Below are 22,629 nucleotides of genomic sequence, written 5' to 3'. Positions count from 1 at the left end.
ATATATATATATGTTATATATATCTTTATATATCTAATTATAAATATATTATATATATGTAATTAAATGTAATTATACAATTATATTTCATATATATATTTTTTATATTTAATTATTATAATATTAGTTATATCTATTTATATCTATATAATTAACATATTTTAATTATTTAACAATTATTTCATTATGAATACTAATTAATTAATTAACATATGTCATTACTTATAATTAATTTACTTCCCACCCTATACCCCTATTAACACACAACCCACTACATAACATAAAAAAGTGAGATGTAACATAATTAACTATAATTGCATTAATTTAAATAAATTTACAATTACATAAAATATAATTAACATATTTAATTTAATTTACAAATATTTAATTATTCATAACAATTAATTAATTAACATAATTAATTACTTACTATTAAATTACTTCCCACCCTATTCCCCTATAATCCCACAACCCACTACATATCCTAAAAAAGTTAGATTTTTCATATTCAACAATAATTCCATTTATTTAAATAAATTAACAATTAAATTATATATAATTAACATATTTAAGATAATTAACAATTATTTACTTATTCTTACCAATTAATTAATTAACAGATTTAATTACTTACTATTAAATTACTTCCCACCCTAATCCCCTATAATCCCACAACCCGCTACATGACAAAAATGATTTAAATAAGCATAATTCTCAAATAAGCTATTAAAATAACATATTTACCAATTACATATTATATATTTAATTAAACAGTAATTTAACATTTAATTACATATTAATACCAATAATTATATTTACATATTTAATTAATTAATACCAATTAATATATTTACATATTTAATTAATTAATACCAATTAATATATTTACATATTTAATTAATTAATACCAATTAATATATTTACATAATTAATTAATTATATTTAAAATACTTCCCACCCTATTCCCCTAAAAACCCACTACCCGCTCCTAGAAATTATTATAGTAATATAATTTTTTTTTAATTTATTAATTTTTTTTAACATTAATTCTATATAAATAAATAAATACAATTAATACATTTTAACACAAAATGCTATTATAAAACATTAAAACAGTGTACATTGAACTATTACATATTATATATATACATATTAAAATTCGATATCATGAGAGTCGATATTGTGACAGTCGATAACACAACTTTCGATATTTTTAAACTAATAAACATATCGATATTTTTTACTGACGATATTACTTACTCGATATTTTTTATGTCGATATTTTTTACATACATAACAATCGATAACAAATAAATCGATATTACTTACCTCGATATTAATGACATCTCGATATTCTCTAGTCGATATTATGTCCAGTCGAAATAAATGACTCGATATTAAGACTGTACACCCTTTAGAATAACAAAATACAACATAAACAGAGTTGAACACTCATTTGCAAAGTAAAGGGAAATATTTATTGCAGCAAGTTCCCATACATCAAATGGCAACAATGCATGTGTACAATAAATGCATATAATTAATGTATATACACAACAATAACTGCATAGATAGATAACTACATCTACACACAAATGAGTAAATAAATCTTGGAATACTTCACCTGTTGTCTATTTCACATCTTCATCCTTCCTAGCATGACTGGGGAACCCATTGACAGTCTCACACTGGGATGTCTTGAGCTGGGCACAAAAGCCCTGGCTGTGTGTCCACTCCCAGAAGAGTTCCTGTCAAAGCGCCAAGAGATCTCCGGCTGTATACTCTTTACTAACATAGAGAGAGACTTCTAGAAGCTCCAACTCCCTCTGCTACACTCTCTGCATCGAGGTCAATCAATGGAGCTGGCCAGGCTTCAATAACAGCAGAGGCAGAATTCTTCACGTTCTCATCCTTGGACACTGTATGCATCCCACACTATCTGTTCTTATCTCTCTCACTCAGTTTAAAACCAGGCAACTAGAGGAGTCCCGCTTGGTGTGCAAGTAATCTGGGCCTGCCTGCATTTGCAACTGGAAGACAGGGTCAGACAGACAGAAGATAACACCCTGCTCACAAAATGTATTTATAATCAATGGTTAATACATGATCTCACAATATATAACTGCCTGTAGCATTACAATTGCATAAATCAAAATAACACATAGTCAGATTGCACACATCAATAACATGTAGCCAGATGGCACCAATAGCACCTAGTCAGATGATTTTACCAATGAACATAGGAGCGCGGGAGGCTTGGCTTTAGTTGTGTATTGTTGCTCAAATATGCCATATATTTCTATTGTCGGTCACATGATTAGTATGTATGATTCAGCAAAAATACACTATATAAAGTGCTACCTGCTGTAGCCAAATTGAGAGTTGGGTGGCAATCCTACTTGGGTTCATCACTCTCCCAGCTGCTGTAAAATAAAACCTTTATACTTTATCACTTACTCATGCTTGTGTTTCTATTTCAATTGAGGTCTAACCAACAGGTGACATTGCGCTTTACCAAACAAATCATAATATTACAGAGACCTCTGCAAACAACGCTACACGTTTGGGTAAAATGTTTGTCCTGCTTGCCATGTTCATCCTCCATAAGAACTTAGTATATGTTCACTTTACTGTATGGTTTTTCTAAGTGCATTACAGTCGCAGCACTGCACAGAACAGTGGACATGACACAAGCTACGTTCTCACTGACTACCCTTTGAGTCAAAAACTAACATTTGTTGTAGTTTATTATGTGCTCTTTAGGGAACTTTGGCAGTATTCCCCAACATGTTTGCTTTAGTTTCAAAGTAGATATGCTCACCAACGGGCATATTTCTGGGATTTGTCACGGTTACTTCACAGGTGGTATAATTGTACTCAAACTGTTTCTACAGTTGTGAAGGTTGTGGGTGCACAAACTGTCAACATGCGTGGACATTTGTGTTTATATAAGTTTGTTCGTGGTGTGTTGTGTGCAATTTGGATGATGACTGGTTGAGATGTTGTCTTCAATGGGGATTTTTTCTTGTGGAATGTTACTCTCATGGGCCCTTAACCCCATGGCTGCTCAGCATATTCCCCTGCTGTGCTGAGAAATTGGAAATCCCACACATCATGACGAGCTGGGCTCGTCATGAGCGTGCGAGGAGGCTACTTCATGACGAGCCCAGCTCGTCATGAGTGTGGAAGGGGTTAAATAGTAACCCTGGGCATAGTTCGCGTAGTAGCGCTACGCGTAGCTACGCGTAGTGCACTTCGCACTATGCGAGCTATGCGTAGCTACGCAAACTGCGTAGTGCACTGTGCAAAATGCTGTTTGCACTGATTGCACTGTGCCGGATGCTTGTCCGCACTGTGCAATCAGTGTAAACTGCATCTTGCACAGTGCAAGCGGTCGTTTTTTGCCAATCGAGTAGATTTCTACTCGAGCAGCAGCTTTCTCAACGCGGACTGGTAGTTTCTCATCGCGAGTGGTCTCAAGCATACCTGACCACTCGCAATGAGAAACCTGACCTCCCCGCGCTGAGAATCTCACCAGGAGGGTTTTTTTTCCACGCTCGCGATCGGCAACTTGATGTTGCTGACTGCGAATGAGGAAAAAGTCTTGCCGGGATGTCATTTTGCTCGCTCACGGTTGCCAACTTGCCGTTGAGTACCGCGAGCAAGCAAAAAACGACCGCTGAACTACGCTACGCGTGTTTGAACTGTGCTACATGCAATTCGGGTAGTGTGAAGTAGTGCAAAGTTTGCAAACTATGCGAGCATAGCGTAGTACTTTGCCAGGGTTATTAAATAGCTGTGATTGGTTAATGTTAGTGCACTGATCTTTTGGATTGGGTTCATGGCTAATGGTATGAAAGTCTTGTACGTGGTGCGTGAATGGAGTGTGAATGAACCGGAAAATGGTTGGTGCTTTGACATCGCTTTATGGCTGACCTTCAGTAGTCTAGGTTTCAATTTTCAGATACTTTGATAAATATTTGTGCTTTAAAACAGACATTTCTGGAGATGCTAAAACCAACCAGTGTAAGTGGTGAGTTAACTTTAGAAAATGAGTACCAGAATTATATCTCTGGCAGTAAGGATACTTTGTTGCAGTGGCGACAGAGTATCCTTCATGTGAAGATAGTAGTCTGCCTGCTGATATATATGTGAACAGACCATTGGTGTAACCGTGGGGAAGATACTGCATCTCTGGCATGGTTGCACCTCTCCCATGTCCCGACATAGTAAGGGCACGATGCGACTGACCTCTCTGTCCCCCTACCTAATTTAGGTGTGCAGACATACAGGTCAGTTTTCACTGCCAATCACTACCTGGAAAAACATGGTGGTAAGGGGCAGTGAAAACTGTCTAATGCCCCCTTGCCATGGGAAATAACTCAGTTGGTGATATTGGCATTTTTTTTTTCAAAAAAGAAAATCCACCTTCGGGATATTGTTTTTGGAAAATAAAAATTGATTGACAGCTCGGTCATGTTGATAGAGCAGTACATCAATCACAAAAAGGCCCTGACATGATCAGCCGTGACCATGGTTCCTTTCAACATTTTTTAATTTACCACTAGCTTGGCGGTCATGTCTAAATTTGCTGGGTGGAGTAGACTCAGCATGGCAGATGTTAAGACTCCATCAGAGTCTTCTTTGTCAGCCAAAATGTAAATATGCACTTTACTCAGATACTAGGAACTCATTATTTTTTTGCAATCTAAACACCCGGAGGTGTCCAGCATGGTGTACCTTGTATTGATTCTGTTCACTTTCCAATAATGCCACACAGAACCTGAAAGTGCGTAAATGGTTTACACTCATTTAGTTAGGCTTTGTGCTAAAAACTTCTGTAATCTGTTGAGATTCTTAAATTGAGAACTACCCAGCACTCCCACATGTCTCCATATAAAAAAGGAACCCAATTTTTGTGTTTGGCCCTAGTGCCACATGGCGCACATGCCTTTTTTTGGGGTGCCAGAGGGTGTCAAAGTGACTCCCCCTGCACCCTTGCTGGAATCGGTATTTACCGATTCGGTAATTACCGAATCGGTATTTCCCATTGATTCCTATGGGCTTCACAGCCCATAGGAATCAATAGGAAAAACCGATTCGGTATTTACCGAATCGGTAAATACCGACTATTAACGATTCGGTATTTCAACATCTGGAAATACCTATATCTCCCCCCTTCATATTTACCGATTCATAAATACCGAATCGGTAAAATTCTGTATTTATGAATCGGTAAATAACATTTACCTACATCTAGCCCTTAGTTTCCAGACATTTCGACATAAGAACAGTACCTCATTTGTGTGGGTGGGTCATGAGACAACTACATAAAGGCCTTAAATTGCTGTAGTGAGAGATAAGCAATAGGGGTAGCTGCTGTATTTGGGCCATAGACAAACCATAGACATTTTTTTAAACTAGGCAACTAGAGGGGTCCGCTTGGTGAGCCATTAGGTTTTCTTCCCACAATGTTCGGAAAACCTCAAACTCTACCTGAAATCAGGCATTTTTCCTTCGATTTCTATTTTGGAAACTTCCGTAACTAGTTGTACAATAGTTTATTAGTCAATTAAAACCATAAACAAAATCACACACTTAAAAATACACACAAAATGAATTAAAAAAGAGATTTGTCATACAGTTAATACAGCCACTGGGCATCGTGCCACAAGCCCATTCGCTCTCTTCAACTTTTCTTCCTAGGTATTATAGTCGAGATACCAAAAACAACACTAACATTGGATAAAAGTGGTTAACAGTGGCCAATCTTTTCCCTAATGTCTAAAATGTAGGATTGCTGTACAGACAGCTAATGTTCCCCTATGTAGATTAATATGAATAGTTAAGGAGCATCTAAGAGGGACCAAGGGAAATATATATCCAGTGCTGGATGGGCTATGAGTCCCACTTTATAGGTGCAAATGTGCAGAACTTCGCATCATTCAAAATACCAGCTTAGACAAAGTGGTTATCTACCAGCTTAGACAAAGTGGTTATCTATGCGTAACAGGATAGGGAGCAGCTGATTATTGCAATCCCTAGCATCCCATCCCTAATGATTATCTGCGCTTATTTTATTTGCCTAAGAGGTTTCTGATTTATCATGTTTTAAAACTTAGGGGCATATTATCAAAAAGGGTGCTAAAATTATCGCCGCTTTAGCGGCAGCAAACTGCAGCTAAAACGGCGATAATGGGCTTGATAATATGCCCTATAGACTTCCCATGGAAGCCCATGTTCACACCAGAACATGGGCTTCTATGGGAATTAACAACGGCATATTATCAAGCCCATTATCGCCGCTTCAGTGACAGTTTCCTGCCACTAAAGTTGCAATAATTTTAACGCCGTTTCTTGATAATATGCCCCTAGGTTCGGAAGACCCCTCCAGAGTACTGGTCACATAACCTTCCAGAATCTGCAGGAATCCACAAAATTCCAACCACCCAACATTACCCTGCTCATACTGATAACAACACTGCTCCATTTGTGTTGCTGGCCTAGGAGTCGACTGCGCTGCAGTATAAACTCTAAACTACCCACATTGAAAAAAAGGGGCAGGGTTCAGTGTCGAAATATCATGTGTCTATCTCTTCTTTTATGCCGTTTACAGTCGCAGGAACTAGGCCTACTCACTCAAGTGAAAAGAACAATTGATGGATAGAATAGTAACAATGTCAAACATTCAACCCAGTATAGTGTAGAGACCTGGGCCTAAATCCATTATTTTTTTGCTCCCCATGATATTTCAGTTTAAACCCAGCCATTAGCAAATCAGTCTTGACCCTTCTCCCCACACGAACAGTCCAGCCCAAACTGCCAGGCCAAGACCTCCGTGGACCAGAAGCAAACATCCTTGGACCAGTTTCAGGGTTTCACCCCTCAACAGCCAGGCTATTTTGACTCCAGTGGCATGGAGAGCATAAGACCCACATCTGGGCATATCCGTCCCACTCGGGGTGAAATAAGCAAAAAGAACAATTGACGTATAGCATGTTGAACAATGTCAAACATTCACCCCACACCCCAGTACAGAGATCTGGGCCTAAATCCATTCTTTTTTTGCTCCCTATGCAATTTCAGTTTAAACCCAGCCATTAGCAAATCAGACTAGAACCTGCTCCCCGTGTGAATAGTCCAGTCCGAACTACCATTTCAGGTCCTCCCTGGCATGGAAACTTCAATTCAATTCAATTCAATTGATTTATATAGCGCACTACATACCCAGAGGGTCTCAAGGCGCTTGAAGAAGGGTGGGGGATTACTTGTCGAATATCCAGGTTTTAAGTTGCTTTCTGAATGCTAGGTGGTTCTGAGTGAGGCGAAGGTGAGTGGGAAGTGAGTTCCAGGTTTTAGCTGCCTGGTAGGAGAAGGATCTTCCTCCCATGGTGGTTTTGTTGATGCGAGGTACAACGGCAAGGGCTTGGTTGGAGGAGCGTAGCTGGCGGGAGGGGGTGTAGAAGGAAAGTCGTGTGTTGAGGCATTCGGGTCCAAGTTCGTAAAGTGCTTTGTGTGCGTGGGTTAGGAGGCGGAATGTTATCCTCTTATTGACTGGGAGCCAGTGGAGTTTTTTCAGGTGGCCAGAGATGTGGTCATTACGCGGGATGTCTAGAATGAGTCTGGCTGAAGCGTTCTGGATGCGTTGGAGTTTTTTCTGAACTTTTGCTGTGGTACCGGCGTAAAGGGTGTTTCCGTAGTCCAGGCGGCTTGTAACCAGTGCGTGGGTGACCGTTTTTCTGGTTTCGGTGGGGATCCAGCGAAATGTTTTTTTGAGCATGCGAAGAATGTTGAAGCAAGATGATGAAACGGCGTTGACTTGTCTGGTCATCGAGAGTGAGGAGTCCAGGATGACGCCCAGGTTCCGTGCGTGGTCCGTTGGGATGGGTGCTTTTCCAAGGGCCTCTGGCCACCAAGAGTCGTCCCAGGCGGAGGGGGAGGTACCTAAGATAAGGACTTCTGTTTTGTCTGAGTTCAGTTTCAGACGGCTATGCTTCATCTATTCAGCTACTTCTTTCATTCCTTCATGTAGGTTGGTTTTGGCGGTGTTAGGGTCTTTGGTGAGTGAGAGGATCAGTTGAGTGTCATCAGCGTAGGAGATGATGTTGAGGTTGTGTTGGCGTGCGATGGCCGCGAGGGGGCTCATGTATACGTTGAAGAGGGTGGGGCTGAGTGAAGATCCTTGTGGTACGCCGCAAATGACTTCAGTGGCCTCTGACTTGAATGGTGGGAGGCGGACTCTCTGAGTTCTTTCGGCGAGGAACGAGGTGATCCATTCCAGTGCTTTTCCTTGGATTCCGATGTTTCTGAGGCGTTGTATAAGGGTGCTATGACAGACTGTGTCGAAGGCGGCGGAGAGGTCGAGGAGGATGAGGGCGACTGTGTCACCATTGTCCAGTAGAGTTCGAATGTCGTCTGTTGCTGCGATGAGTGCGGTCTCAGTGCTGTGTTTGGCCCGGAAGCCGGACTGTGAGGAGTCGAGGGATTTGTTGGTTTCGAGGAAGGCGGCGAGTTGGTTGTTGACAGCTTTCTCGATGACTTTGGCCGGGAATGGAAGGAGCGAGATGGGGCGGTAGTTCTTGAGTTCGGTAGGGTCAGCTGTGGGTTTTTTCAGAAGGGCGCTGAGTTCGGCGTGTTTCCAGATTTCCGGGAATGTGGCGGAGTTGAGGGAGCAGTTGATGACGTCTCGGAGGTGTGGTGCTATGATGGAATCTGCTTTGTTGAAGATGTGGTGAGGGCATGGGTCTGTGGGGGATCCTGAGTGGATGGAGTTCATTAGGCGGATGGTGTCCTCAGTGGAGATTGGGTTCCAGTCCTTAAGGATGTTCAAGGGGGGTGAAGGTACTGCAGAAGGTTGGGTATGTTGGTCTCCGGGTTGGTTGTCAAAGCTGTTGTGGATGTCTGCGATTTTGTCGTGGAAGAACGAGGCTAGGGAGTCGCAAAGGGCTTGAGAGGGAGTGATATCGTTGGAGTTGGCAGTGGGGTTGGTGAACTCTTGGACGATGTTGAATAATTCCTTGCTGTTGTGGGCGTTGTTGTCAATTCGGTCTTTGAAAGCGGATTTCTTGGCAGTCCGGATCAGTTGGTGGTGTCTGCGGGTGGCGTTTTTGAAGGCGTCCCTGGTGCTGGAGTTTGGGTCTTTTTTCCAGGCCTTCATAAGGGAGCGGCAGAGTTTCTTGGATTTCTTAAGGTCATCGTTGAACCAAGGGGCGTTTTTGCTGTCTAGTTTGATTTGGCGTTTTTTCAGGGGTGCTAGGTTGTCAGCGCTGTTGGTTAGCCATTGAGTGAGGTTAATGGCCGCTTGGTTGGCGTTTGAAGAGTGGGCAGGGGGGTTTTGGAGAAGCGATGAGGAGATTTGGTCGGTGGTGATTTTGTTCCAGTTTCTTCGCAGAGTGGGTTGGGGGTGGTTGTGGGTTGTGGTCTTTTTGTAGATAAAGTGAACGCAGCTGTGGTCCGTCCAATGGAGAGCTGTGGTGTGACTGAAGGAGATATGTTTGCTGGAGGTAAAGATGGGGTCGAGTGTGTGACCTGCGTAGTGAGTGGGGGTATTAACAAGTTGTTTGAGTCCGAGGTTGGCGAGATTGTCCAGAAGGGTGGTGGTGTTGTTGTCGTTGCTTTTCTCCAGGTGAAAATTGAGGTCTCCCAATAGAATGTAGTCCTCGGAAGGGAGGGCGTGTGGGGTGATAAAGTCAGTGATGTCTTCACTGAATTTTGCACGGGGTCCTGGTGGCCTGTAGAGGAGGGTGCCTCTAAGTGTGGTCTTGGGGTCGGTGTGGATCTGGAAGTGAAGGTGTTCGGCGCTAGCGAGGTTGACGTCTGAGCTGGTTGAGATGCGGATGGAGTTCTTATGGACGATAGCGATGCCTCCTCCTGTTTGTTTGTAGCGGTCTTTTCGGATGATCTTGTAGCCTTCCGGGATGGCGATGGTGATGTCTGGGGCTGAGGAGGCGTTCATCCATGTTTCTGTTAGGAAGGCGACGTCCGGAGAGATGGTGTCTAGTAGATTCCAAAGGTCGATGGCGTGTCTGTGGACCGAGCGGGTGTTGAGCAGGATGCATTTTAGGTGGTTGGTGTCAGGTTTCTGTTTGGTGTTAGTGGATGGGGAGTTGGTCTTGGTGCCGTCAAACTTGCAGGAGTTGCATGTAAATGGTCCATGGGTGTATCCAGGAGCGGCTTGGGCGCAGTTGGGGAGGCGGCCGGGCTTTAGGGCTAAGAGGGTGGAGGCGTCGTATGTGATGCGGGTGGGGTGGGTGGTGTGGGGGCCAGGGGGTCTGGTGCTGGGCGCGGTCCAGGCGCGGACGGGCGTAGACGGGCTTACCTTTGGCGCACCTTCGGCGCGGCCGCAGCGCGTGGACGCTGCGCGTTGGGACATCTGTCCATAAATGGAGTGTGGGGGGGGGGGCGGAGTGAGGGAGGGGCCGCAGGGAGGTGTGATCAGGGTGGAGGGGCAGGCTGGCAGGCTGGCAGGCACAACAACAAAATGGCTCCTAGCCAAAACAATAACACACCGAGGTCGGCACAATCAGCTTAAATATATCTGGGAAGTGGGCGAAGGTGCAGCTGTTGTAAATCAGGCAGTACCCACAATGTCAGTAGCGCTGCGGTCGAATCCCTACTAAATACGCGCTGCAGCAAAGTCCAGCACTACAGGCAGAGTAAAATAAATTAATTAAGCGCTATGCAATAATAATATGCAAAAAGGTGGCGGCAATTGCTATTAAAGTCGTAACGATACCAGGGTTCAGGGACACCGATGTCTGGGGAGCGACCGACACTGTGCAAGTCAGGCAGGTCACAGAGGAGGCTCGGGCGGGTCAGCGCTCTTCACTCAGTGAGAGGGAGGGGCCGCAGGGAGGTGTGATCGGGGTGGAGGGGCAACTAGCATCCTGGGACCGGTTTCGGGGTTTCACCCCTCTTCAGCCAGGCTAGCTAGACTCCAGTGGCGTGGAGAGCACTGGACACACATCTGGGCATACCCATTCAACCCGAGAATGACAACAGTGAAAAGAACAATTGATGAACAGAATTTTGAACAACATCAAACATTCACCCCAGTACAGAGATCTGGGCCTAAATCCATTATTATTTGTTCCCTATGCGGTTACAGTTTAAAATAGCTATATGCATATCAGTCTTGACCATGCTTCCATGGGAACAGGCCAGCCAGGGCTGCCAAGCTATGTCATCCCTGGACAAGAAACAAGCATCCTGGGACTGGTTTCAGGATTTCACCCCTCATCAGCAAGGCTATCTTGACTTTAGTGGCATGGAGAGCATGGGATCCATGTCTGAGCAAACCCGTCCCACCTGGGGTGAGTAGGGTAAAAAGAACAATTGATGGACAGAATTTTGAATAATGTCAAACATTCACCCCTGTACAGAGATATGAGCCTAAATCCATTGTTTTGGCGGGGCACCATATTTATTGGGACACTTAGGGGAATGCTAGGTGGAAGGAAGTTTGTGGCTCCCCGCGGAGTCCAGAACTTTCTGTCACTGAAATCTGAGGAAAATTTGATTTTTTGGGGTCAAAGTTTGAGGTTTGCAAGGGATTCTGGGTTAAAAAAAACGGTGATAGCCACGCAAGTCACCCCAGCCTGAATTTCCCCAGGTGTGTAGTTTTAAAAAATGTGCAAGTTTCCTAGGTTTCCCTAGGTGTTGACTGAGCTAGAGCCCAAAGGGTGGTTTTCGCTCGGGAGCACTCTGTCCACAGAAGCACGTAAATTTTGATAATCCTATGGAATATAACGAGGACTTCACACTAAAGTTCTAACAGCATGCATTATGGCAGGATGAGGCACCATTCTTTTCTCTTTTATTCACTGTCTTTCTGTAACAAATACAAAGGGACCACAACTTGTTGGTAGGAACAATGATTAAGCAACTCTTGACACTAAATCACCACATGTGTGTTTTTTTTGGTAGTCTAAGCAACAAGGGGTTTTGACATGTTGTGGCACTATGTATTTGCTGTAATTTATGCAAGACAATAGTATGGTTTATTTGTTTTGTAGCCCTGATGAAGTCGGTTTGATTTATGTACCAATGACGAAACACGTGTTCGCCACAACTGTGACTTGAGTGAATCCTGATTTCCAGAAGTGACCTGCAACTTACTGTGACAATGGAAGAATAAAAAAAAGAAAGGATTGCAACTGAAGAGCACAAACAGTTTTTTATATTGTTGTTTGAATGTTGTGTTTCTCAGGAGCTGTATATATCTGTTCTGATTGTAGACCTTGTCCACTTCCCATTTGAGGGTATAGGTGGTTACCCTTTTCCCTTGTAGCACCGTAGGATTATTCATAATTTACGATAGGATACGGACAGGTTTGCACATTCGCTACCCTGGCCACTGATATTTTCCCATTTTGAAAAATCAAGGTTGCGTTTTGGGCCGTTTCCTGTCGTGGGCACTAAGCCTTCCCACAGTAAAGTAAGTAAGTAAGTAAAAAAATTTATTGCACAATTATTTAAAATCATTGCAATATGCACATCCAGAAAATGACATTTTAAATAGAAAAGAAGAATTCAAGTCTGTTAAAAAGGACAATAAAAATGATGGATTGGGTAAAGGGAAGGGAAAGCAGAAAAGCCAAGGGAATGACACTTAGGGATGTTAAAATTCAAACTTGCTCGGATGATTGAATCGAGGAGTTAATTTCTGTGATGAATTTTACAAAGCGAGTCGCCAATTGTGGCGGGTCTCGCCTCATACATGCCTCGAGTGCTTCTTGACAAGTCCTGATGCCTAGAAAAAGCCAAATTGGTCTCAGCCAAAATATTCTTTGCACCCGGAGGTGATGGCAAATGCACAGGATGTGGATTAGACTTTCCTCTCCCTGATTGCAGAAACGGCACTGAGAGGAGGCTTCTTTCATGTATCCTTGGCCAAACTTGTATGCCTTCAACGGAATTAAGCCGAAACGAAATCTCATTAATTGATTTTTGATATACGGCTTCATTGCTGATGCGAGATAAGATGGCAATGTTTTCGGGGCATATAGTTTGGCAGCCCAGGGACCGTGAAAAAGCTGGAGAACCTGTTGCATGTCCGATTGATTTGATAAAATTTTGGCTTGCTTGGTTAAAAGCTTTGCTTTCGTTTCATCGGGCAAGGGAGAGGACCACATGTTCCCCGCTTCAAGGGAATTGAGGCAGAATGTCAGCTACTTATTACATGATTTAGTTGGATTGCTAAGCAGGAGCCATATGCAGCTCTTCAGCGAGTGGGGGTTAGCTTGTTTCGCTTTCAGACAGTATGAGACGTATCTTGCTCCCATAATCCAGCGCATAGAGGATAAGGAAAATTCTTTCCGGATTTGGGCATGAGAAGTCGAATTTGGCAATCGGAAGACCCGGCGATAGCATGATGATTGTGCTCTATCTAGCCAGTTGTTCATTTTGTCTTTGAAGATTATTGCGCCAAAGGAGATTGTGGGCAGGAATTTTGCGTTGATTAATTTTATCAAAGGGACAAAATCTTGAGAATGCATAGCACTCTTCGTTCTCATGAAGGCCCCCTCTAAACTGCGAGCCACTGCCTGCATCTCTGTTATATGCACCGAGCATCTCCCTTTATGGTCAATCCAGACGCCCAGATATTTATATGCGGTGACAGTCTCCAGTGGTTTCCCTTCTATATACCACTTGATCTTTTTTCCATTCGCAGGTGAGATTGCCATCGTTTTGGTTTTACTAACGTTTATCTCTAGCATATTGTTTTTACAATACTGGGCGAGGGAATTGAGTAGTCTTTGGAGGCCCACCTGGGTTTGGTCTAGAAGAATGGTATCATCTGCGTATTGCAGAATTTGGATTTTACTTTGACCGATTCCTGGAGGGAAGGCTCTTGATCGGGACAACCATTCAGGTAGGTCGGCGAGGTACAGATTGAAGAGTAATGGCGCAAGGGTGCATCCTTATTTTAGGCCACTATTTGTGAAAATTTTATTGGAGGTAGACCATTTTGATGTTACTCTGACTTTTACCCAGGTGTCCGTGTGTAGGGCTATTAGTGCGTTTACTAAGGTACATTTTTTATTGGGAGCCATGGGGGAATGCTGGGTAATAGGAAGTTTCTAACTCCTCGTATAGTCCAGAACTTTCCAACAAAGAACTGTGATGAAAATGTGCTTTTTAACTTAAAGTTTGTTGAGTTTTGCAAGGGATTCTGAATACAAAAAAACCTGGCAAGAGCCACACATGTCACCTGGCCCTGTATTCCCCCTGGTGTCTAGTTTTCAAAAATGTGCAAGTTTGCTAGATTTGCCAAGGTGCCGGCTGACCTATGGTCCAAAAGCCACAACTACCCACATTGCAAAAAAGGGTCTGTTTTCTGTGTAAAAATATGATGTGTCTATGTTGAGTTTCGGGCCATTGTGTGTCACAGACAGTAGGCCAATCAACATAAGTGAGGCATCATTTTTATCAGGAGCCTTGGGGGAATGCTGTGAGGGAGGATATTTGTGGCTCCCTGTAGATTTCAGAACTTTCACTTACAGAAATATGCAAAAAATGTGTTTTTTAGTCAAAGTTTGTGGTTTGCCAGGGTTTCTACATAACAAAAGCTGATGAGAGCCACACAGGTTGCCCCTCACTCGATACCCCAAGGTGTCTAGTTTTCAAATATGCCCTAGGGCCCAAAATATACAGCAACCCACTTTGCAAAAAAGGAATCAGCTTGGAGTGGAAAAATGTGATGAATGTATGTTGCGTTTTGGGCCTTTTTCCTGTCACAGGCACTAGGCCTACTCACACAACTGAGGTACCATTTTTATCGGGAGACTTAGGGGAAAGGCTGAGTGAAAAGAAGTTTGTGACTCCCTGTATAGTGCAGAACTTTCCATCATAGAAATGTGAGGAAAAGTAGATTTTTGTAGTCCTATTTTGAGGTTTGCAAGGGATTCTGGGTAAAGAATAAACCAAGTGAGAGCCGCGCAAGTCACCCAACCCTGGATTCCCCCAGATGTCAAGTTTTCAAAAATGTGCAAGTTTGCTAGGTTTCCCTAGGTGCCGACTGAGCTAGGTCCCTAAATCCAGAGCTACCCAATTTACAAAAAAAGGATCAGTTTGCAGTGGAAAAATGTGATGGAACATTGTTGCTTTATAGGCTGTTTCCTGTCACGGGAACTAGGCCTACCCGCACAAGTGAGGTACCATTTTTACTGGGAGACTTGGGGGTATGCTGGGTGGGAGGAAGTTTGTGGTGCCCCACAGATTCCGAAACTTTCTAATGCAGAAATATGCAGAAAATGTGTTTTTTAGTCAAAGTTTAAGGTTTGGTAAGGTTTCTGGGTAGAAAACCCCAATGAGAGCCACAAAAGTCACCCCTCAATGGATTAACGCAGGTGTCTAGTTTTAACAAAATGTGCAGACTTGCTAGAGTTGTCTTGGCGTCGGCTGAGCTCGGTCAAAAATCCACAGCTACCCACTTTGCCAAAAAAGGATCAGTTTTGAGCAGAGAAATGTAATGAATCTATGTTGCGTTTTGGGCTATTTCCTGTCACAGGCACTAGGCCTAACCACACAAGTGAGATAACATTTATATCAGGAGACTTGGAGAGAATGCTGGGTGGAAAGAAGTTTGAGGCTCCCTGCAGATTCCCAAACTTTCCATCACAGAAATGTGAGGAAAATGTATTTTTAAGTCAAAGTTTGAGGTTTGCAAGGGATTTTGGGTACAAAACCTGGTGAGAGCCACATAAGTCACCCCATCCTGGATTCCCCCAGGTGCCTGTTTATCAAAAATATGCAAGTTTGCTAGGTTTGCCTAGGTGTCAGCTAAGTTAGGGTACAAAATCTACCACTATCCACTTTGCAAAAAAGGCTTTTTTTTAGTGGAAAAATGTGATGTATCAATGTTGCATTTAGGGCTGTTTCCTGTCAAGGGCACAATGCCTACCCACACAAATGAGGTACCATTTTTATCAGAAAGCATGTGCAAGCATAGCATAGTAGAATATTTATATTTACCAATTGGATTTTGCTGCATTTGTGCCACTTTCAAATGTAAGCCAGTGTATAATAAAGAAAACACTTCGAAAAATACCCTCTAAATCACTATGCTAGTACAGGTGCCCACAAATGCAGAGATGTACAAATGATGACTGCCCCTAAACTCCATATCCTGTGTCCATTTTAGGCATGTAAAAGTTTCCTTGATACCCATTTTTCACTCTACATCTTTTACCATAGGAATTGGTCTATACTCGGTACACAATGAAAAACCATTGAATGGCGCAGCTCAGTCTAGTCCTCTGGGTACCTTGGGTTCTTGGAGAATCTACAAACCCTATATATCGTCCACTGTCCACAACCAGAAGAGTCTAGCAGATGACATGGTACATTGCTTTTGTAAATCAACCATTGTGACATAAAGTTACAGATGAAAACTTTGTCATAAATGGCAGTGTTTGCCTACTCATGTCCTCCTGCAGGCTATAGATGACACAAACAAATTAGGCTGTCTGGTATGTGGCTTCGAGCTCCTCATGTGTGGGGGAAAGGGTGAGCACCAGTGACAAAGGATGCAGCTCTTTACCATCACAAGCTCTGTGTGGAGTAGTCAGCCCTCTTGCCAAATGAGGGTTGGAGAATCTGTTAGGTCATGGAGCAGGATCAGCGGTAGGGACAGAGACACTGAATCTGGAAGAACCTCACTCATAGTGGCACTAATTGTATCCCAGAAGGGCAGTACAGTGGGTTAGTCATGGAGGGAGGACATTGACAGGTCACATAGATGCCTGTCAGAGTGTCAGCAGTTAGAATGGGAGAGCAGTCCTGCCGCCTGTAGTTTTGTTGTGGTCCAACGCCAATCATGCAGTGATTTGAAGAGCTAAAGCTTCATTCCCTGGCATGGCAATTTAGTTTCTCCAGTACTTCTTCAAAGGCCTCCGGTTCGTAGTCCATCTGGTGCAGAGGCTTTTCAGCAGGGGTAAAGAAAATAAATGACAAATCAAGAGGACATAAAAGTCAGACCACCCACTCACAGGAATAATTTCTATGTTCTGAGGTAGGAGACCACGGGAGGGCTGGAGGGTCTAAGTATGTGGAAAATTGTGGCAGCTGAGGCAGTGTCTCAGCTGGAGGTAGCCCCAGGATTGGTGGGATGGCAAGCCAAATTCCTCATGCTGCACTGTAAAACATTTAAGGGCTCCCTGATCGAGCATGTGATCAAGGGTGTGATGCATGCCACACTCCCCAATTCAGTACCTCACCACCGATCATAAGGCCAGAATGGAATCATAAGAATGCATGTTCATGTAAGCAAGTGTCCACAGAAAAAAGGAGATGGCCTCTCAACCATGATATAGCCATTGCCTGAAGCATCGGGGTCATTGGGTTAGGGGCGGAGACATGATACCGATAGAGAGGGTAAAGCCCCCATGGAAACTCCAGGATGGTGCACTTACTCATGACCCATAGCCGTGGGTCTGGTGTTTTGGGGAGAATGTAGGTGAGCTGAGCCAATTCAGTGCCAGGATGTAGTGCTCAACCGAGGGAAGTCCCAGGCCACCGCATAAACGATGGGTATGAGTTTGCTCCTGTCCACCAGCGGCCTTGACAACCCCCAGATGAAGGACTTTATGCCCATGTCCACTGACCATAAAAGTGAGAGAGGCCCGAGCAAAAGGAGCATGCCTAGGACAAAGGTAAATATCAGAAAGGTCAGCATCCTGACTGCCTGTGTGAGAGTCCAGTTTCATGAATGCCAGCAGCCGGTAAGATTGTCCACCACCATGCAACCCAGTCCCCATTTGATAGAGCTCCCTAGGTATTTAAGCCATGAGGGCTTCCAATGGAAGAGATAAACAGGCACGCTGCATGGGTGGTCACCCGAGACATTGGTAGAGCCTCGCTTTTGACCCAAGTTGATCTGGTATTCCAAGAGGGGGGCAAATTCAGAGATGATATCCAGCAAGGTTGGGAGTGAATGGGGGAGGTCCAAGAGTGTAAATAGGATGTCATCTGCATGAAGGTATAATGTTGATATCCCCAGGGAGTTTGGAGTGCCAGTTAGCCACAGTGATTGGTGGAGGGAGGCTGCCAGGGGCTGCAGGATGAGTAGGAAGAAAAGAGGCCATAATGGGCAGCCCTGCTGGGTCCCTTGGTGGACTGGGAAGGGATTTGAGAGGAAGCGCCCGCAGTTGACCCGGGAGGTAGGTGAGACATAAAGTCACCAGAACTTAGCTATAAAATCCTCCTTGAGGCCGAATGTCCAGAGTGTTGCACAGTGAAATACACCCAATGTATCCTGTCAAACGCTTTCTCAGCATCCAAGGAGAGGGCTAGCACATCCCAGTGCATATCCTTGGTGGAACACAAAGAATTGGCCATGGTGTGGAGGTGATTCTTAGATTAGCGCCCTGGTAAAACCGAACTTGCGAGTGGTGGATTAGAGTTGGGACCAATGTCAGTAGGCTAGCTGCCAGAACCCCAGCCAGGACCTTAATGTCCACGTTGAACACGGATGTGGGCCTATAGCTGCTACAGAGGAGAGGCTCTTGTAGGCGCTTGGTGTGGATAAGAGCTTTGTTTGAGATAGAACAGAGGGAGCCCATGTGCTCTGCCTCCTGGAAGGACTCGTGCGCGGAACCCACCACCTCCTCACTGGCCGATTTGTAAAACTTTGCCGGGAAGCCATCCTCTCCCAGGGCTTTATTGCATAGGAGTTTTGAGATGGTATGTGCGATTTCTGCCTTGGTGACCTCCCCTCTGAGCAGGTCGCTGCCTGGCTTGTTGAGACAGGGTGGTGCACCCTGTCAAAGAAAGCATCCAAGTGGTCAGGGTCCGTGCCACCCCTGAGGTGTACAGGGCCTGATAAAAAGCTGCAAATTTGTTCACAATATCCTGCGGTCGACTGAGAATGGTGCCTCCTATGGACCTGATGGGTGGGATGGACATTGCCACTTCCTGTTGTCACAGCTGAGCTGCCAATAGCCTCCCCGCATTCTCTCCCTGCTCATAGTGGCAGCCCTTGAACCGTTGCTGTGCATCTGCAGCCTTGGAAGTATAGCGTGCATAGAGGTAGATGCGGACAGTCTCGAGATGGTGCTGGAGGGAGACAATGACTTGTCAGCGTAATGGTGGGTGAGCGACTTGATGTTGTCTTTGAGGGCCTTCTGCTGGGTGTCCCTCCGGGTGTAAGCAATGTCAGTGTCTCTCATCAACTGGCCTGAATGGTCACTTTAGCGGCCATCCACAGGGTACACAGCGAGGAGACTTACCCTTTGTTGCCCTCCATGTAGGAGGAAGTATGGAACCACAGTTGAGATTTGCCCAGGGGAGATTGATAGCTTGAGACATAGAGGTGCCATGTTTTGTGTCTTGGGGAGGATTGCCCTAGGTCCAGGAAATGGGGAATGATCTGAGTGTGCACCCTCGAGGATCCATATCTCCTGCGAAAGGGCTAGTGGGGAGACCAGAAAGTAATCGAGACAGGATTGTGTACCATGCACCAGCAACAGAAAGCGGAACTCTCCTTTAGCAGGGTGTGAGAGGCACCACAGGTCCACAAGGCCATCATCCATGAAGACATCCCCCAAAAAGAGCCTGCTCTGTATTATTGCCCACATTGATTTTGCCAGTGCCGCCTAGGACCTCATCGTGGGCCAAGTTCCAATCACCCCCTATAAGCCAGTGGGTGGCCTCGATTTACATACAGAAACAGTTGAGCTGGAGGAAAAATGGGCATTAGGGACTTGTTGGTGTATACACAAACATATATAAGAAAACAACTAGAGAGAGAGGGAAATGAGGCACTCTTATACCCCCTGTAAAGCAATTTATAACAACAAAAGAGTGACTAGGGTGTAATTTAGTGCAAATACCTATAGATAAGGCACAACAGCAAAGGAAAACCATCCTAGTTTGTAAAAGAACCCTCACTCACCAACCTGGTCGGTGACATGCTTCATCATAGGGTTCCACCAGAGAGGCCGAATGCCTCCCTGGTGTGCTTCTACGCCTGATTTACAGCGAAGCAGAATGTTAAGATACGTGTGTACGTGCTGGTGAAAAGGAAAGTGATTTAAAAGGTGACTGGCTTGTCAAACAATGTTATTATAAGCTGACCAGTGACCATTAAAATAAGTGGGACGAATGTCAATTAATTCAATAATGTAATTAGTAACATTCGATTTACGTGTGAAAAATGGGTCGACATGTTTCTGCTTGTAAGCGCGATTAGCTAAGCATTCTTCAGGACCTACTGTCAGTTCCACAGCGGTATGCGCACCCTAAGGTGCACCCTAACCTGAGGAACTATTGATTATAGTACAACTCACAGTTATACCTGTGAGGTCTCGCGTAGAATCGAAAGACTAAAAAGCACCTGCAAAAAGAGGGGATAAACAGAAAAAACATACATGTGTTTAACCTTAAGTCTATTAACAAACATATAGCAGGCTGGTAGTAAAATAGGCAGGTAGTTATGTACCGCACTGAAAACTTGGGGGCAGATTTATGAGGCCCTTGCGCCACGTTTACGCCGCTGTTGCGTCACGCAAGGCGGCGTAAACGTGGCGCATCCCTACGAACGATTTACAACGTGACGCATCTAGGCAGATGCGTCACGTTGTAAAGCCCTGCGCCGCTTGTGGGCGTTCCGGCGCAGGGTGGGCGTTCCGGGGCAGGTGCGCCTCGCAAAAGTGGCTGAGTGAAATCTATGAGATTTCACTCAGTCACTTTCAGGCCAATGCTGCGTCAAAAGCCTGCGCATGCTTGAAGCAGGCGTAGGTCTTGATGCAGCATTGGTCAGATAGGGCACCCCCGAGCCTTGCTGGAGCTGCGTCGCGCTTGCGACGCAACTCCAGCAATGCGCCGCCTTTACGGCACAGATGCGTCACGCATCTGTGCCGTTTTTGCCCCATGGTGCGCCGCATTGTAAATGCGGCGCACCATGGGTGGCGGAGCTGTGGCGCACTGTGGCGCACATTAACTGGCGCATCCCTGGGGATGCGCCAGTTAACATAAATCTGCCCCCAGGTGTGGTATAAGACATATATATTCAGATGTCTGAAGCAATATTACGAAACACTATAACTATATGTCTCTTCGTAACCTTTGTATGTATTAAAAGGCCTATGTTGTGCTTTTTGATATCATAATTTTGTGTCGACCAACAACAGGACTGACAGGGAGCTCAGTTGGCGGGTAGGTAGAGCACCCTGTAGCAAGGGAGTGTGGGTGTCAGCCGTGACTGGAAGCCCTGCAGCACAGAAGATCCCAGGTCCAGGAGCGGTCCCTGCCACTCGGGACGGCAGACACCAGCCTTATATAGTCACTGGATGCTGTGGTGTGCGCTCTAGTCTATGCGCGTGTACGCGATGACGCGGCACGCACTAGACTAGAGCGGAGAGGCGGCGCATGCGCAGAGGGTGAATAGAATAGGCGCGAAGGCTCAGAACGGCAGTTGGCGACCGGAGCTCGGCGCAGTTAGACGCTCGGCGCCCTTAGCTCTATATGTACAAGTTGTGAATTAAATAAACCTGGTTACATACCTATCCTGTCTCAGTGTGTCCTGTGGGAGAAAGGAAGAACATTACAGTGGCGACGAGGCTGGGACCCGGACACCACCAGGTGCAGGGACGACAGCAAACACCCCCACAGCCACCCTCACGAGTCAGCAAGGCAAATCACTGGCAAGGAAGAGCAAAGGGCGTGGCAGCAGCGCAGCAGCACGGCACAAAACCGAACACCAACCATACAAGCCAGGTTAGTGTGGCCCAAGACTCCAGGAGCCCCCAAGCAGCAACCTGGCAACCAAGGGAGACTCCCCCAAGCCAGAGGAAGGGGGGGAGAGTGCACAGACTGCGCACAGTGCGAGGGATAACACCCCAGGGAGCCCAAGGGGCCAAGGTGACACGGCAGAGAGCGCAGGAGCGTCTGGTGAACCCACCCAACGGAGGGCCCAGGAAGGCGAACCTAGAGGCGAAGAAAAAATGGCGACTCAAGCGTCAGCCCTGATGGCACCAGTCCCGTTCCTACCCAGACCAGGTGAACCCCAACTAAAATGGGAAGACTGGAAAGATTATTTCCTAAATTACATTGAGGCTCTGGGAGATGAGAGTGAAGGTGAATACACGCCGGAAAGGAAAAAGAGACTGTTGCTCCACAACTTAGGCCCGGAAGGGGTGAGGGTGTTTAAGAACCTGGTGCCCAAGGAGAGGGGTGCAACGGAGACGGATGTTTTTGTGAATGCCCTGGACGACCTGGACAGCCATTACCGCCCAGCGGTCTGCGTCTCGATAGACCGCTATAACTTCCAACAGCGAAAACAGGAGGTGGGAGAGTCCATTGATGATTATGTGGCAGCCCTTCGCCGGCTGGCGATCACGTGTAGGTATGGGAACCTGCAGGATGAATACATTAAGGACCAAATTGTAATGCACACCACTAGCAGAGCGGTGCAAGACAAGCTATGGGCAATGAACGAGACAACCCTGAAAGAAGTTGTGGCGATGGTCAAAAAGGCGGAAATGTCGAAGAGAGGCGCAGACGCGGCAAAAAGGGAAAGTGGGCCGAGACAGATGATCAACAAGATTGATGAGGCACCACAATCCAGCAAACCCAAAAGCAATTATGGAGACCTGAGGAAGGATATAAGAGGGTCTGGGAAACAGATGG

The sequence above is a fragment of the Lissotriton helveticus genome, chromosome 2_1, assembly GCF_964261635.1.
Source record: "Lissotriton helveticus chromosome 2_1, aLisHel1.1, whole genome shotgun sequence".
NCBI lineage: Eukaryota > Metazoa > Chordata > Amphibia > Caudata > Salamandridae > Lissotriton > Lissotriton helveticus.
Note: the sequence above shows the minus strand (reverse complement) of the source record.